This window comes from Mobula birostris, chromosome 6 (assembly GCF_030028105.1).
Source record: "Mobula birostris isolate sMobBir1 chromosome 6, sMobBir1.hap1, whole genome shotgun sequence".
In the NCBI taxonomy this organism is placed as follows: domain Eukaryota; kingdom Metazoa; phylum Chordata; class Chondrichthyes; order Myliobatiformes; family Myliobatidae; genus Mobula; species Mobula birostris.
In genome coordinates, this window is record NC_092375.1 from 115,595,344 (window position 1) to 115,614,586 (window position 19,243).

At 47.9% G+C, this 19,243-nt stretch overlaps 1 pseudogene; it reads right to left on the reverse strand.

The window, feature by feature from the left end:
* Positions 1–9,849: 9,849 nt before the first annotated feature.
* On the reverse strand, positions 9,850–10,893 carry LOC140199876 (C-X-C chemokine receptor type 2-like; annotated as a pseudogene).
* Positions 10,894–19,243: the final 8,350 nt, after the last annotated feature.

A 19,243-nucleotide genomic window follows, 5' to 3' on the forward strand; every position in this document is an offset into this window, starting at 1 on the left:
GAGGTGGGGTCCCACGAGGTGAGGCGTGTGCTATAACTGTGGGGAAGAGGGGCACTTCTGGTGGGAATGTGAATGGCAGGGAGCCCTTCGGAGGAAGGGTCCCTGGGTGTCCCAGCAGGAAGGGGGGGGCTCGGGAAACTTAGAGGGGACTCAGTGAGGGAATGGACTGGAGTCTCTGGGAAAATACGTTCCCAACAATGTGCCGTGGGACCCTGGAGAGGAAGAGACCCTATCCCAGAAGGATTGGTGGGACCCCGATCCAACGTGTCGATACAGATGGAGGTGATAGATGCAAAAGCCATGCTCGACACTGGGTCGCAGGTCACATTACTGTACCGGTCATTCTACAATCAGTATCTGGAGCATTTACCCCTGATACCTTTCAGTGCACTGGAGATTTGGGGCATCAGAGATGATGATTACCCGTACGATGGCTATTTGTCTGTGAAACTGGAGTTCCTGGAAGCTGAGGTGGGGGTGTCTGAGGCTCATGATGCCCTGGTACTGGTTTGCCCAGACCCCGATGAGACTGGGGGTGTGTCGATTGTGGTGGGGACCAACACCCCTGTTGTGTGGGGACTCCAGGGAGCCTGTAAGGAGAAAGCGGGTGAAGACTTTTAGGAGACCCTGTCAGTGCACCCAGTGTTCCGAGCTGCTTTTGAGAAAGTGTGGAGTCACTCTGGGCTGGACGCGGCATGTGAACGTGGCACTGTGTGGTGTACCCAGGCACAGCCCAGGGTGGTGCGGCCGGGTGAAGTAGTGAGAATGATGGGGCTCCCTAGATTCCCGGAGGTGGCTGAGGGTGAAGCCCTTTTAGTGGACACCCCGGAAGATCTCGAGGGGGAGTCGAAATTCCCAGCTGGGGTGCTGGTGAGACCCGAGTTGCAGAAGCCCTCGGTGGTACAGGCACGCAGGCTAGTGGTGATCTTCAGGAAGACTACGGCACAGGAGGTCACCTTTAAGCGAGGAATGCCTCTGGTGCACTTGTTCCTGGTGACGGTGATGCATAGCGCCCTCATGGGGTCAGTTGGGGAAGAGCAGCCGGGAAAAAGGCCTAAGTTGACTGCTGAAGCTTTTAACTTTGGGGCATCACCTGAGCCGGAGGGTTGAAAGTGGAGGCTGGTGGAGAAGATGTTGATGATGACGGATGTTTTTTCCCTCGATGAGTTTGATGTGGGTTGTTCCAGGAGAACTCGCCACACCATACGGGTGACTGAGGATACTCCGTTTAGAGGGCGATCGCGGCGACTGGCTCCTGCAGATGTGGAAGACGTGCGGCAGCATTTGTGCAAGTTGAAGGGGGCTGGGATCATCATGGAGTTCCGAAGCCCTTATGCGTCTCCTATCGTAGTGGCCCAGAAGAAGAATGGAAAGGTTCGTATGTGTGTGGACTATAGAACACTGAACAGCCGCACAGTCCCAGATCAGTACACAGTCCCCTGGTGGAAGATGCGCTGGCCTGTCTGAGTGGGGTGAAGTGGTTTAGTGTGCTGGATTTGAGGAGTGGGTATTACCAGATCTCGATGAGTGAGGCTGATAGGGAGAAGACGGCCTTCATTTGCCCTTTGGGATTTTACCAGTTCGAACGGATGCCCCAGGGCATATCGGGGTCCCCTGCCACCTTCCAGGGGGTCATGGAGAAGACAGTGGGGGATGAACCTGCTCGAAGTGCTGGTATATTTGGATGACCTCATAGTATTTGGATCCACCTTGGAAGAACACGAAGCGAGACTAATGAAGCTGCTCAACCAGCTGAAGCAGGAAGTGTTAAAACTTTCCCTGGACAAGTGCCTGTTCTGCCAGATGGCTGTTGGCTACGTTGGACACTTTGTCTCGTGGATGGAGTAGCTACAGACCCGACAAAGATCGAAGCGGTGACCACCTGGCCGAGGCCCCAGACCGTGAGTGCTCTGCGCTCATTCCTGGGGATCTGTGGGTACTATCGGAGATTCGTAAAGGGCTACACCAAGGTGAGTCATCCCTTGAACCAGCTTCTGCGTGGCTACCCTCCCCTGGGACAGAGGGGGAAAGGGAGGAAAGGACGAGAGGTGGGAGAATATTTGAACCCGTCAGAGCCCTTTGGACAGAGATTGGATGACAAATGAGAAGCGGCTTTCCAGTCACTGAAGGAGATGCTAACTCAGGCGCTGGTGCTGGCTTTTGCAGACCCCCGACTGCCCTATGTGCTACACACTGACGCCAGTCATGAGGGGTTAGGGGCCATTTTACATCAGGATCAGGGCACTGGCCTGAGGCCTGTAGCGTTTGTCAGCCGGAATTTGTCACCTTCGGAGAGGAACTATCCCACTCACAAGTTGGAGCTCCTGGTGTTGAAATGGGCGGTGGCGGATAAGCTGAGTGACTATTTCTACAGGGCTAAGTTTGAGGTGCGGACAGACAACAACCTGCTCACTTACATCCAGACCGCGACGAAACTGGATGCCACAGGCCATCGGTGGCTGGCAGCTTTGTCTGTATATGATTTCAGCCTGAAGTGCCGGCCGGGGAGCCAGAATGTCAACGCGGATGCGCTGTCCTGACGGGGACATGAGGAGCCGGGGAAGGACGAGGAGTGGGAGAGCGTCCCCGCATCCGGGGTGAAGGCAATGTGCCAGTTTGCTATCACTGTGCAGGCTGAGGAGAAGGAGAGGCCAGATCGAGCAGTGGATTCATTGGGGGCATCCGATGATGCCCTGCCCCTAGTGTACTGTGACATGACTGCTCTGAAGACCATGCAGCTGCCAGGGTTAAGCCCTGGGGAAGTGGTCACTGCTCAGCAAGATGACCCAGACATTGACCCTCTCTGGCATGCTGTGGAAGAGGGGAATGTGACACGGGTGGAGAAGGCTAAGCATGGTTCAGTGTCCTTGTTACTGAGAGAATGGCGTCAGTTGAGGTTGAAGAACCAAATGTTATACTGGGTAACGTCACCCCCGGACCAACCTCGGTGTTGGCAGCTGGTCCTGCCGGAGAAGTATCAGAAGGCTGTGCAGAAGTCCCTCTATGATGACTCTGGACATTTGGGGGTGGAAAGACCTATGGATTGCTCAAGGATCTGTTTTACTGGCCCCGAATGAGGACGGTGTCACAAGGGGGGGGGGGGGTGTTGCTGGGAATGCACCCAAATGCAAGACACAGACACTGAAGTACAAGGAACAGGACTTGACTAGAGTAGGGATGTGACAGGATTCAGACAAGGGGCAGGGACAAGAACGCAGACTAGGGCTTGGACCCCGAGCCAGAGACTGGACAAGGACCCAGAACCTGGGTCTTGCCTCGGGCTTGGGCCCTAGAACCGGGCATGGACATGACATGACTGCAGGACTGGAGGCTGGGGTCTTGGTCTTGAGGCTTGAGGCTTGGAGGCAGGCTTGGGGTCTTGGTCTTGAGGCTTGGAGACAGGCTTGGGGTCTTGGTCTTGAGGCTTGGAGACAGGCTTGAGGTCTTGGTCTTGAGGCTTGGAGACAGGCTGGGGTCTTGGTCTTGAGGCTTGGAGACAGGCTGGGGTCTTGGTCTTGAGGCTTGAGCTTGGAGACAGGCTGGGGTCTTGGTCTTGAGGCTTGAGGTTTGGAGGCGGGCTTGGGGTCTCGGTCTTGAGGCTTGAGGCTTGGAGGCAGGCTGGGGTCTTGGTCTTGAGGCTTGAGGCTTGGAGGCAGGCTTGGGGTCTTGGTCTTGAGGCTTGGAGGCAGGCTTAGGGTCTTGGTCTTGAGGCTTGGAGGCAGGCTTAGGGTCTTGGTCTTGAGGCTTGAAGCTTGGAGGCAGACTTGGGTTCATGGTCTTGAGGCTTGAGGCTTGGAGTCAAGCTTGGGGTCTTGGTCTTGAGGCTTGAGGCAGGCTTGGGGTCTTGAGGCTTGAGGCTTGAGGTTTGGAGGCAGGCTTGGGGTCTTGGTCTTGAGGCTTGAGGCTTGGAGGCAGGCTTGGGGTGTTGGTCTTGAGGCTTGAGGCTTGGAGGCAGGCTTGAGGTCTTGAGGCTTGAGGCTTGGAGACAGGCTTGGGGTCTAGAGGCTTGGGTATGGACTCCAAGCCAGAGACTGGGCAAGGACCCAGTGCCTGGGACTTGACTCGGGCTCGGACTCCAGAACTAGGCGAGGACAAGACAAGGCTACAGGACTGGACATGGCTAAGGTGAGGAACTCCTGGGTAGGACGAGACACAAGGACAGGTAAAGGCACATGGACAGGACTCGGATAGGACTGGACTGGGCACAGACTCGACGAGGGACTTCAGGAGCACGGAGCCTTGGATTAGAAGAGACAGGAGCACGAAACACAGAGCCGGGATCCCTCCTTGGGAACAGGATGTAGGGCTGGGACTCACACACATAACACAAAGCCGAGACCCCTCCTTGGGAACAGGACATGGGGCCGGGACTCACACACAGAACACTGGATATAAAAAGACCGATCCTAACACAAGGTGGCAGCAAACGGCCAGATCCACCTAGCAAAGGCATGGACACAGAGACAGATCCCAACACTAGGTAGCGGCAAATGGCTGGACCTACCTAGTGAAGGCGTGGATACAGAAAGACAATTCCACACAACAAAAGACAGTTCCTTATCTTGACCTAACAAACTCCAGTCGTGCACCGGTGGTAAGGCTTCAGCAATGCAGGTGGGGTATACAGGCTAAGTGAGCAGGCAGAGATTCAGGCGAGGGGGGTAAAGTCAAGGAGGGGAATAGAACAGTCCAGCAGGGAATCTCTGGTTTGCAGAGGTATTTATGTCTCAGCCCCAAAACGAGAAACATGTGCCCACAACAGAAACTGGGGAAAACCAGAAACCTGGAACAAGGAGCCATGGACCAGAGGATGAACCGGAACACGGACTTCACGGACTGGACCATGACAGACGGAGGTTGAAGAGTACTGCAAGTCCTGCATTCAATGCATATGGCAGAAGACGCTGCCCGGGCAGGCTGCCCCTTTGTCCTACTTGCAGAGTGTGGGGCTTTAGGACCTGGTGTGTATGGATTTCCTGGCCATAGAACCCGATGCCAGCAACACGGCGAATGTCCTGGTCATTACGGACCACTACACCAGGTATGCTCAAGCTTTTCCTACCAAGGATCAGAGGGTGACCACAGTGGCGAAGGTGCTATGGGAGAAGTATTTTGTGCACTATGGTCTTCCTTGGCGGGTACATGGTGACCAGGGCCGGGACTTTGAGAGTAAGCTCATCTATGAGTTGCTGGGCATGCTGCGGGTTGAGAGATCGAGGACCACACCCTATCATCCGCTGGGCGATCCCCAGCCGGAAAGGTTCAATCGGACGCTGCTAGACATGCTCGGAACGCTGGAGATCAGCAAAAAGAATGCTGGAGTTGACATATTGGGCATCTGGTTCACTGTTACAACTGTACACGTAACGAAGCTACTGGTTACTCGCCCGATTATCTTATGTTTAGGCGTGAAGCAAGATTGCCCATTGACCTTTGTTTTGGGACTGATGTGGGTGAAGTATGTGTCTGATATGAGGAAAGAGCTTACGAGTTGGCCGGGGAGGCAGCTGCCCGGCAGAATCGGGGAAATAAGAGGAGGTATGACCAGAAAGTAAAGTTCTCTCAACTCCTACAGGGAGACCGAGTCCTCATCAGGAATCTGGGGTTACTGGGAAAACACAAGCTGGCTGATCGCTGGGCAGCCATGCCCTATGTGGTGGAGAGTCAGATGCTAAACCTATTGGTTTTCCGGGTGTGGCCCAAGGATGGAAAGGGGCCTGTCAAGAGTCTCCATCGGAATCACCTGTTGCCCCTGGGGCAAGATGTACAGGTAGAGCGGGAGCCTGACGAGGCGGCTGCACCCAATACCAGGACTCTGCATCCCCGTAGGGTGGAGGACATGCCTACCCCAGGAGAGATGGGCCCGAGCCCAGGCCCTGTGAGGGATACTGACTGGGATGGTTGGTACATTCTGCCGTTCACTGATGCTCCCGTGATGGAGGAAGAGACTCCTGGTCTTTCCCCCACTGGGGGTAGTGAAGGGCAGTCCGTGGTACCGCAGGATGTTGAAGAAGAGGACGTAGGACCTGAACCAGAGATAAAGGGTTCCGAGGTGCAAAGGGGCTTGGGTGACCGCACGGGTGAGTGTTCACCTCGTAGGTTCAAATGGTCCCCTGTAGTGTCTGAAGCAGAAGAATTAGAAGAGGGGGTACGTAGGTCTCAGAGACATCGGAACACCCCAGAGAGGTTGGCCTATGTAGCACCTGGGGGACAAGATGTGATCTCTACTGTCTTGGGGAGTCAAGTCACTGCTTTCTGCACGTGGATTGGGCTGTGTGTTCTGCAGGAAGGGATGGCGAATTACCTGAATGTCATGAGGGCATGATTTATTTCTGTGCAGGGAGAATGTAGGGTGCTCAGTAATACCATATGGACTGGTAAATGTTAATTGCTCATTACCAAAATGGCTTCTCTGAAGTGCTATATTAAAATGGCTTCTTGTACTGTCAACTGCTGAGCAAAGGGTTCTCTGTAACAGCATGTTTGGGTTATACTTAGTGATAATGGAAATTGTATTCGTTTGCTAGCCAATGGAAGTCATGTTATGATATCTTGTATATGTGTGCTGAGTTGAGGAGTGCGGGCTTTTTCGGGAGGCGAGAGAGAGGATGGACGAGCAGGGAACAGACAACGGTTCCAGGGCGGCAGATACCGAACCTCGGGGGTTCGGAGGGTGGCCGGAGTCTTGGAAGGACGTTGTGGATGGAATCAGAGGCGTGAGCTCCAACCTATTAAAATATTAAGTGCACAAGACTGATAAGTTACTTATGTGGCGCCTTTTCTTTTAGTTGTTGCTACTAACCCATCACCAAAACTTGCTATAAAGTATAATTCTTTACTCGCACTTGGTATATTGTTTGATATTTATGTCGTGGCTGATCATTGGGTACTTCACACCGTATCCGCACCAAAGCATTTGCACTGTTTGGTGGGGCCGACTGCTCTTCACCCTGGGCAACGGGAGTCAGTTGGGGCAAAGGCCGTTACATAACTGTAGAAATTTAAGAGTGTTTCAGGTGACACACCAAATCTCCTCAAAGTCCTGATGAAATATAGCCGCTGTCTTGCTTCCTTTGTAGCTGCATGGATATGTTGGATCCAGGTTAGATCCTCAGAGGTAGTGGCACCCAAGGGCTTGGAATTGCTAACCCTCCCCACTTGTGATCTCTCTGTCAGGATAGGTGTGTGTTCCCTCATCTTACCTTTTCTGAAGGCCACAATCAGCTCTTTGGTCTTACTGATGTTGAGTGCCAGGCTGTAGCTGTTCCTACGACACCACTTAACTAGCTGATATATCTCGCTCCAGTCCACCCTCTCATCACCATCTGAAATCCTGCCAGGAATGGTTGTATCATCAGAAAATCTAAAGCTGGCATTTGAACTGTGCCGAGGTCACAGTCATGGGTGTAGAGAGAGTAGAGCAGTGGGCTAAGCACACATCCCTGTGGAATGCCAGAGCTAATTGTGGAGATGTTATTTCCAGTCTGCACAGATTGTGATATTCCAGTTAGGAAGTTGAGGGTCTAGTTGCAGAGGAAAGTACAGGGGCCTAAGTTCTAGAACTTTTTGATCAGACTATGGGAATAATGGCATTAAATATTGAGCTGTAGTCAAGAAACAGCTTCCTGACATAGGTGTTTGTATTGTCCAGGTGATCCAAAACCGTGTAAAAAGTCAGTGAATTTTGATGTCTCTGAGCCTGTACTCACTGGAGTTTAGAAGAATAGGGAGGAGGGATTTCATTGAAACCTTTCCAATATTAAAATGCCTAGATAGAGTGGATGTGGAGAGTATGCTTCCTATAGTGGAGGAGACCACGATCAGAGGGGTCAGCCACAGAATAAGCAGATGAGGAGCAATTCCTTTCACCAGAGAGTGGTGAATCTGTGCCACAGCTGTCTCATGATGCCAGGTCATTGAGTAGGTTCTTGATTAGTAGGAATGTTAAAGGTTAAAGGGAGAAGACTGGAGAATAGGATAGAGAAAAAAAATCAGCCATGATGGAATAGCAGAGCAGACTTGATGGACTGAATGGCCTAATTTTGCTCCTGTATTTTATGGTCTTATGGAATTTGAAACTACACAGAAAAAATAAAAGCTGAACAGAGATGCTGTAAGGTTGGTTACAGTCCAGAAGGGAGATGTGTTGTAGAGGCAGAGGATACAACTGAGTTCATAAATAAACATCTTTCACCTCCTCCACAAAACAAGAGAACCTAGAACAGTAAAGCACAGTACAGGCCTTTTAGCCTATGATGTTGGGCCAGCCTTTTCAATCTAACCCTTCCCTTCCACACAGTCCTCTATTTTTCATCATGAGGTGTTTCCACATTCAGGATAATGACAACAAGAAAAATGCAACACATGCGATTAAAAACTCCGTGTAGTTTAGAAGATAAAGGTATATATTTTTTCACTGTCTGCACACACAGGGTTAGAGTCAATGTCTTGATTTTGAAGATGTTGAGTTATGGAATAGTTCTCTGTCAATCCACCAATCTTCAGCCGGAGGTTTGCAAATATTTCTTCCTGATTCAGAAAGCTAGCATCAGCTTGGCTGCCCGAATGGCCTGTCCCACAGTGCTACCATTCTGGCTGAAGCCAATAATCCTTGCTCATCGAATATCACATAACTTATCTGTTGCAGGGGTCAATGCTGTGGTGAGAAGTGTCATTGGAGTAGCAGAGGCAAACCCATTCAAACCACATTATTGACCATCAAACTTGATAATGATACAATACAGAGAGAGAGAAAAAGATCTCTGTGCATCCTTATCCTACACAGTCTCAGCTCCAACATCGTGTTTAAGGTGACAGAGGCAGAGCGAGTGACTGTCTTGAATGTTTTTCTTCTGATCACCAGACCCTGGTGGACATTGGTAACGTAGAATACTGCAAGCTTGGTTCACTAGTTCGTTGCGGGGGCAGCTGCGTTGACTTGCTTGTAGTGCAGACCAGGGTCACCTGTTGCAGCTGCCCAAAGGAGGTGGTGTGATGTGGTATCCATGTTGCACTGGGGGCTGGCCCCACCCATTGGTGCTGCTCTCCTGTACTCACTTGGTGCAAGACAAGCTCGATTAAGTTCGTCTGTGGCTGCACTTCCATTTTAGCGTGTGACGTTTGGAATGCTGAAGGCTTGTTTTTCCTGACAACATCTCATGTACTATCTCATAATTTCCCACTCGAGATCAATAAAGTACTTATTATTATCAAATCTACAGGACTTGGACAATATTGGACTCACTTTACACAGCACGCTGTCGGAGCAGTGCTGCCAGGATAATCAAGGACACGACCCACCCAGCCAACACACTTTTGAAGGCTCAGGAGCTTGAAGACTCGTACGGCCAGATTTGGGAACAGCTTCTTTCCAACTGTGATAAGACTGCCGAACGGTTCCTGACATGGATCTGGGCCGTACCCTCCAAATATCCGGACCTGCCTCTCGGTTTTTTTGCACTACCTTACTTCCCATTTTTCTATTTTCTACTTATGATTTATAATTTAAATTTTTAATATTTACTATCAGTTTGTGATTCAGGGAGTGGGAAGCGCAGAATCAAATATTGCTGTGGTAATTGTAAGTTCTAGTATCAATTGTTTGGTGACAATAAAGTAGATAATATTTTTTGTAAAAATGTATATTTACTGCGACCTTATATGTGCCGTTTGTGTCCTGTGCTGTGTGTGACTGTTGGTGCTGTGTTTTGCACCCTGGCCCCTGAGGTACACTGTGTCATTTGACTACGTTCATGGATACTCATGTCTGCTTGAATAACAATTACATTTGAATTTGAACTTTAGTTCGACAACATTCTGATTGGACGAGATTCCACCATCACAGGCAGTCTATATGGTAGATGAAATGAGTGCAGATTCAAAGGAAGAGGACACTGATAGTTTATAATGTGCTTTTGTGAGTCCTTTATCTGCCAAGAGGTTGAGTAAGTTCTTCCGGAATCAGAGCCCAATGGAAGTGTATAAGGTTGGATTAATGCAGCAATCAAGCGTCTCAGACAGAACCCAGTCAACGTGGTTAATCCTGTCACAAGTCTCGACGATGAGCTTGCTTTTCATCAAAGTGTTGACCAGCATAGTGACACTGTGGGGCAGCCAATAAACAAGGAAGGTGAGGACAACAGCAATAATGACCTTCATGGCTTTCTGCTTCTGGAAACCCTTTGTCTGACACAGTCTGTGGATGGTGACTGTAACAGAAGACCATGACACCCAGTGGGATGAGGAACCCAATGACTTGACGCAAGAACCTGGTGGTGTTTTTCCAGGTTGCAATGGATTCACCCTCGAGTAACTCGTAACACAGGACTCTTCCATCGTAGACGAACTTGCCCTTGTAGAGGATGGGTAAAGACAAGAGAACAGCCAGCACCCACACAACAGCACAGACCAGTTTGATCAGGAGTGGTCGCTTCTCCTTGTGGGACTGGGCAGAGTGGACGATGGCGAGGTAACGGTCAACACTGATGCAGGCCAGCAACAGGATGCCACTGTAAAAGTTCACCTCCTGGAGCATGCTGACAACCTTACACATGGCATCGCCAAACACCCAGCCAGACATGGCATCCACTGCCCAGAAGGGCAGAGTGACGGCAAAGAGCAGGTCAGCCGTGGCCAGGTGGAGCAGGTAGATGTCTGTCGATGATGTAGAGTGTCAATTATGAAGAATGACGATGATCACCACCAGGTTCCCCGTCACGGCGAGGAAACACACCAGGCTGTAGACAACGACCAATGTGACACTGACCCAGTTTTCAATGATTACAGATGGCAAGGACTAGAAGTGTGATCAGCCAGTATATATTCTGCATATATGTAATTATCAAACATATCCCCAAAGTCTATGTCACCAACATCAACGCTCTGGGCAGCCATCAATGAAAGAAACACCGAAATATGTCATAGGTAGAACAGAACAGTTTTCCCCCGGGATCTCTGGATTTCATCCACGTCCTAAGGACGGGAAAGTCGGTGGGTTAATTGGTTACTGTAAATTGTCGCCAATGATTGCAGGATCCGGAGTGGGTAGGGGTATATGATGGGTATTTAAGGAGAATTCAGGGGTTTGGGTAGGATTTCTGTAAAAATCGGTAGCTAGAAGCCACATGGACAGTTGGCTGAAGGGCTTGTTTCCATGGCCCATATCACTAATGATTGTAAAAACCGTTCAGAATTAAATTCAGGGGGCAGTTTCAAAGGAGATGCGAAGGGCAAGTTTTTGACACAGAGAGTGATGGCCGCCTGGGGTGGTGGTAGAGGCAGAAACATTAGGGATGTTTAGATGGGAGCATGGATGTGAGGAAAAAGGGAAGGATATAGATTTTGACTAGGCATAAGGGATTAGTTTAATTAGCCAATAGATTATTTTTTTATTTGCTTTGGCACAGCATTGTGGGCCAAAGGGACTTTTTCTTTGCTGTACTGTTGTATATTCTATGTTCTATGATACCAAATTTTACTTTGAATCTTGAACTTTAAAAGGGACCTGAAGGGCAACTTTTTCACACTGAGGGTGCTGAGTATGTTGAAAGTGCCAGAGAAAGTGGTTGAGGAAGGTACAATTATGTTTAAAAGGCCCTTGGACGGGTAAATGGATAGGAAAGATTTAGAGGCTCTGAGCTAAACTCAGCGAAATGCAATTACAAAAGAAGGCAATTATGCCAGAAACTGCACTTCATTAGGAGTTTGAGAGGATTTAATGACCCCACCTCCAAGGAAAGGCCCTCTTCAAATTATTGCCATCAAGGAGAAGGTACAGGAGCCTGAAGACACACAATCAACATTTTAGGAACAGCTTTTTCCCCAACACCATCAACTTTCTGAATGGACAATGAACTAACCCATGAACACTACCTCATTATTTTTGCTCTCTATGTTTTTAATTTGTATGTATATATAGTTATTTGTTATGTTAATTTATAATATATTTTAATTTCTTCTTCATTCTTCATCTGTTGGTGCATAATCAGTGCAGTGAGAATGGATGCAGAGGCAGAGTTGTGTTCTTTGTGTGAGATGTTGGAATTCCGGAAGACCTACAAGCTCCCAGATAATCAATAGGTTCAATAGGTACATTTAATGTCAAAGAAATGTATACAATATACATCCTGAAATTCTTTTTCTTCACAAACACCCACGAAAACAGAGCAGTGCCTCAAAGAATGAATGACGGTTCAACATTAGAACCCCAAAGCCCCCCCCTCAGCTCCCCCCTCCCACACACAAACAGCAGCAAGGCAATGACCACCCCCTCTCCCACCAGCAAAAAAACATCGGCGACTCCCCCACGAGAACTCAAGCGTGCAGCAAAGCATCAAAAAAGACACAGACTTGCAGTACCCCAAAGACTACTCGTTCGCCCAGTAATTCGACATACCATAGGCTCTCATCACATCTTCACCAGGTGTTCCAAGCTACAGCTCGATGACCTTCAGCTCAGAGGAGGTTCACAAGAATGATTCCGGGAATGAAAGGGTTATTGTCTGAGGAGTGCTTGATAGCTCTGGGCCAGTACTCACTGGAATTTATAAGAATGAGGGGGGAGGATCTCATTGAAATCTATTTGATGTTGAAAGGCCTAGATAGAGTGCATGTGGAGGGGATGTTTCCTATAATAAGGGAACTAGGACTAGAGGTCCCAGTCTCAGGATAGGGGGACAGTCACATAGAATGGAGATGAAAAGGAATTTCTTAAGCCAGAGGTTGGTGAATCTGTGGAATTCGTTGCCACAGGCGGCTGTGGAGGCCAAGTCATTGTGTGTATTTGAGCAGGTTCTTGATCCGTCAGGACAAGGAAGGATACAGGGAGAAGGCAGAAGAATGGGGTTGAGAGGGAAAATGGATCAGCCGTAATAAAGTGGTTGTCTAGACTCAATCGGCCAAATGGTCTAATTCTGTTCCTGTGTTACTGTCTTATGGTCTTACGTTTTATATATTGCACTGTACCGTTAACATAAAACAACAAATTTCATGATTGTAATGAACTATCGGCGCAGACAGAGAGGTGGTTCAGCGGGTGAGTTGTGCTGGGGCATTCCGAGGCATGATGTGTTTGTGTTTGAGCCGGGGAAGCAGACGGATTTCAGAATCGCTGTTGGAAATGGCGTGAGCGATTTGGAGAGGAGTCAATGCGGAAAAGTTTCGCTGCCCGTCTAACTAAGCCAAGTGTGAGGTTGGATTGCTCCAAGCGCCGAGCCCATTTGGTGGGATGCAGAATGGCTTTGGGCTGGGGGCTGGGCTGTCCAGGCGTATCGGGGCGCTGGGATCCAGGTCCTAGAGTGTGGCACTGCTCGTTGCTTGGACAATTGAAATGCCGGTCCAGATAGACTAGAAAGCCAGAATGTCTGGTACGGAGGCAAGGGTCCAGTCGATTTTGCTCACTCTCCGCAAATATTTATTCCTTCCTCTGTGGTGCCGAGGCTATGAACTGATCCAGCTGCTGTGCGTTTCTGCCCCGCGGGTGTGAGGAACTGTGGGCCAAGATTTTGGGCCTACTCCGGCTACTTCTGGAATTAGGGTTGCCAACTGTCCTGTATTTGCCAGGACATCCTGTATATTGGGCTAAATTGGTTTGTCCCATACAGGACTGCTCTTATCCCGTATTTCCCCCGCTAAGGTAGAGTGTTCCTATGAAACCTTTCGTGCCAATAGACAAAAGACAATGGACAATAGGTGCATGAATAGGCTATTCGGCTCTTTGAGCCAGCACCGCCATTCACTGTGATCATGGCTGATCATCCACAATCAGTATCCAGTTCCTGCCTTATCCCCATAATCTTCGATTCCGCTATCTTTAGGAGCTCTATCCATCTCTTTCTTGAAAGCATCCAGAGACTTGGCCTCCACAGCCTTCTGGGGCAGAGCATTCCATATATCCACCACTCTCTGGGTGAAAAAGTCTTTCCTCAACTCTGTTCTAAATGGCCTACCCTTTATTCTTAAACTGTGGCCTCTGGTTCTGGACACACCAATCAGCGGGAACATGCTTCCTGCCTCCAGCGTGTTCAATCCCTTAATAATCTTAATGTTTCAATCAGATCCACTCTCATCCTTCTAAATTCCAGTGTATACAAGCCCAGTCACTCCAATCTTTCATCATATGACAGCCCCGCCATCCCGGGAATTAACCTTGTGAACCTACACTGCACTCCCTCAATAATAAGAATGTCCTTCCTCAAATTTGGAGACCAAAACTGCACACAATACTCCAGGTGTGGTCTCACCAGGGCCCTGTACAGCTGCAGAAGGACCTCTTTGCTCCTATACTCAATTCCCCTTGTTATGAAGGCCAGCATGCCATTAGCTTTCTTCACTGCCTGCTGTACCTGCATGCTTGCTTTCAGTGACTGATGTACAAGAACACCTAGATCTCGTTGTACTTCCCCTTTTCCTAACTTGACTCCATTTAGGTAATAATCTGCCTTCCTGTTCTTACCACCAAAGTGGATAACCTCACATTTATCCACATTAAACTGCATCTGCCATGCATCCGCCCACTCACCCAGCCTGTCCAAGTCACCCTGCATTCTCATAACATCCTCCTCACATTTCACACTGCCACCCAGCTTTATGTCATCTGCAAATTTGCTAATGTTACTTTTAATCCCTTCATCTAAATCATTAATGTATATTGTAAACAGCTACGGTCCCAGCACTGAACCCTGTGGTACCCCACTGGTCACCGCCTGCCATTCCAAAAGGGACCTATTAATCACTACTCTTTGTTTCCTGTCAGCCAGCCAATTTTCAATCCATGTCAGTACTCTGCCCCCAATACCATGTGCCCTAATTTTGCCCACCAATCTCCTATGTGGGACTTTATCAAAGGCTTTCTGAAAGTCCAGGTACACTACATCCACTGGCTCTCCCTTGTCCATTTTCATAGTTACATCCTCAAAAAATTCCAGAAGATTAGTCAAGCACGATTTTCCCTTTGTAAATCCATGCTGACTCGGACCTATCCTGTTACTGCTATCCAAATGTGGCATAATTTCATCTTTTATAATTGACTCCAGCATCTTTCCCACCACTGACGTCAGGCTAACCGGTCTATAATTCCCTGTTTTCTCTCTCCCTCCTTTCTTGAAAAGTGGGACAACATTAGCCACCCTCCAATCCACAGGAACTGATCCTGAATCTATAGAACATTGGAAAATGATTACCAATGCGTCTACAATTTCTAAAGTGACCTCCTTAAATACCCTGGGCTGTAGACCATCAGGTCCTGGGGACTTATCAGCCTTCAAACCCAACAGTCTATCCAACACCATTTCCTGCCTAACATAAATTTCCTTCAGTTCATCCATTACCCTAGGTCCTTTGACCACTATTATATCTGGTGAAATCGCGTAAAGTGAAGAAGCAATTACCATTAATTTATATAGGAAAAATTTTTGAGCATTCCCAGACTCAAAAAATAACCTACCAAATGATACCAAATAACACATAAAACCCAAAATAACAGTAACATATAGTAAAAGCAGGAATGATATGATAAATACACAGCCTATATAACGTAGTAGTAATGTATGTACAGTGTAGTTGGGAAGATTAAGCCAAAACAGATTTGTAGAAAAAAATCGGCACGTACACGCATGCGCACAACATGTATGCACACGTCACACATGTGCACACAGGTGCCTGCGCAAGGCTTCATGGTCATGGTAGTCTTTCTCGGGGTAAACACAAGTATCCTGTATTTGACTGCTACTTTTGTCCCTTATTTGGGAGTGAGAAAGTTGGCAACCCTAGCTGGAATGGTCCTGGGACTCAGTCTGGTTTGGGATGCTGTTGGCTTGCTTCTATAATTTGGATGTGTATGATTTTTATCTCTCTCTTTCTCTGCACAGTGGATTTTGGCCTTTTTTTATTGGGTTATTCGGCTCTCTTGATTTGTGACTGCCTGTAAGCAGATCGATTTCAAGATGTATAATTTATACATTCTTTTATAATAAATATACTTTGAATCTTTGACATATGTCAGTCATAATAAACCTGATTCTGACTTGGATTCTGTATCTGAGGTGCACGGATAGGAAAGTTTGAGAGGGATGCAGGTCAAACACAGACAAATTGGATTAGATCAGACAGACAATTTGGTCAGTATAGGCGAGTTGGTATGAAGGGCTACACACACATGCACATGTTGTTTCCTTACTCTATAGCTCCATAACTCCCCAAACGTCTCTGCATGAAACTTCACCAATATCGCAATTGCTTTGGCAGGTTGATGCTCAGTCAAACATCGTACATCCGAAGGGCTGTGGAGGAAAGTTAGAGAGTACAGAACTCTCAGAGCCTCACCTATATGAACCTCCTGGTGTCAGCAATCTAACAAGGCAGGCCCTCTGCCAAACCAGCATGGATGGCTCAGCTTTCAAAATTCAGAGCTGAAAATACCGTTGGAAGAAGTTCAAAGTCCTGGCCACAGACAGCAAGGCAATCTTACTATTTTTGTCATTGTTACTCATCCTGACTCATCCCACATCCTTCAGTCCCTTAAAGTTATACTCAGTGACCACTTTATTACGTACCTCCTAGAACTAATAAAGTGGCTGCTAAGTGTATGTTTGTGGTCTTCTGCTGCTGTAGCCCATCCACTTCAAGGTTTGATGTGTTGTACATTTAAAGATGCTCCCTTGCTCACCAATGTTGTAGCCTGTGGTTATGTGAGTTACTGTCGCCTTCCTGTCAGCTTAATCCAGCCTGGCCATTCTCACCTGACCTCTCTCAATAACAAGGTGTTTTCATCCACACAACTGCTGGTCACTGGATGACTTTTGATTCTTGCACCATTCTCTGGAAACTCTAGAGACTGTTATGCATGAGAATCCCAGGAGATCAGCAGTTTCTAAGATTCTCTAACCACCCCATTTGGCACCAACATGCATTCCATTGTCAAAGTAACATAGATCACATTTCCTCCCCATTCTGGTACTTGGTATGCACAACAACTGCACCCCTTGACCATGTCTGCATGTTTTTATTCATCAAGTCGCTAGCACATGATTGGCTAATTAGATATTTGCATTAACGAGTAGGTGTACATGTGTACCTAATATAATGGCCACTGAGTGTTTTTCTTTACCCACCTAACTTCAGTGGAGGTCATTATAGGAAGGATGTGGAAGCTTTAGAGCGGTTGCGGAGGAGATTTGCCAGGTTGCAGCCTGGAATAGAGAGCATGTCGTATGAGGATAGGTTGAGTGAGCCAGGGCTTTCCTCTTTGGAATAAAGGAGGATGAGAGGTGACTTGAAAGAGATCTACAAGTTGTTAAGAGGCATCGATCGGGTGGAAAACCAGAGACTTCTTCCAAGGCCATAAATGGCTAACACAAGCTGGCGTAATTTAAACACAATTGGAGAAGAGTCTAGGGGGGATATCAGCGGTAGGTTTTTTGCGCGCAGAGTGGTGGGTGCATTGGAACAGTGGTCAGGAGTGGTGGTTGAGGCAGATACATTAGGGATGCTTAAGAAGCTCCTAGGTAGGCACGTGGACAGAAGAAAAGTGGAGGACTATGTGGGAAGAAGGGGTTAAATTGATCTCAGAGTAAGTTAAGAGGTTGTCACAACATCATGGGCCAAAGGGCCTGTTCTGTATGGTTATGTTCTATGTTCTATAGTTACATGTTTCCTCAGCCACCTCCCCACTTTCTGGAGTTCCGTGTCCGTTCATTTCCCCCAGAGAGATCTTCATCCTAGAACTTAACTTTGCAAGTGGAACAAGGGCTACATCTGCCCCTACACGTCCTCCTTCACTCCCATTCAGGGTCCCAAACGGTCCTTCCAGGTGAGAATGCACTTCACTTGTTATCTGTTGGGGTCATCTAGTGTACCTGGTGTTGTCGTTCTGGCCTCTTCTACATCGGTGAGACCAAACGCAGATTATGGAAATTGCTTCACTGAGCACCTTCGATCTGTCTGCCTCAAAAGGCAAGATCACCTGGTGGCCCACCATTTTAATTCAACTTCCCATCCTCATTCCTACATGTTGGTCCATGGCCTCCATTATTGCCATGATGAGGACCAACTCAGGTTGCAAGAGTGACCCTTCATAATCCGTCTGGTTAGCCTCCGACCTGATAGCATGAGCATTAATTTCTCCAACTAGTGGTAATCTCTCCACTCCCCTCTCCCTTCTCTCTTTATCCTTTCCCCATTCTGGTTCCCCTCTCACCCCTTTTCTTCTCCTCACCTGCCCATCACCTCCCTCTAGTTCCCCGTCTCCTTCCCTTCCTTCCCTTGCCCATCATCCTCTCACATATGTCAATTATGTTAGGGATGGAATGGAAGCACCATGTTCATTACAATTGCTTTTCACTATCTGCAATCACTGATCGGGGTTCGATTCCCACCACTATCTCTAAGGATATTTTGACATTCTCTACATGACCACGTGGGTTTCCTCTGGGTTCTCCAGTTTCATCCCACTTTTCAAAGATATACAAGTTAGGGTTAGTGAGTTGTGAACATGGTACGTTGGCACTAAAATGTGTGGTGATACCTGCAAGCCCTCCTTATTGGTTCCGGGACCTCCAGCGGATACCAAAAAACACGTATGCTCAAGTTCCTTATTTAACCTGTCTCAGTGCGGGTGGACTTTAGGACCCGGTGGAGCACCGGACCTAGGCACATTCTCCCCTATACTTTAAATCATCTTTAGGTTACTTATAATACCTAATACAATGTAAATGCTATGTAAATGTAGTTGTTATACTGTATTGTTTAAGGAATAATGACAAGTAAAAAAATTATTTCCAACAAAAACATTCAATAAAACAAAAATATACAGCTTCAAACGAACCAAGTCGAACACATGATAAATGACTTATTGGAATAAATGTGTAATGTCACTATCACTATGAAAGTTCAGTAACTTGTCTTTCTACTTCCTTAAATAATATACAGCAGTAGTTCCGACACCATATTCTTCAGTAAGACGCCGCACAGACACACCACGATCAAGCTTCTGCAATAACTCCATTTTCTGCGTTAATGATAATGAAACAGGTGCTTCCTTCTCTTTTCCTCATTGTTACCCATAGGGATATCTGCAGCTCTTTCTGACATTTTCACAGTGAAATTAAACACAAAGTCAACAGTGAACACAAAATATCAGTGAACAGCAAATGCACATGTAAACAGTACGAGCACTGAGCCACAACTGACGTCCGGCGGCCTCTGCTAGTGCTGCCACATCACACCTGAGTGACATCAGCTCTTGGCG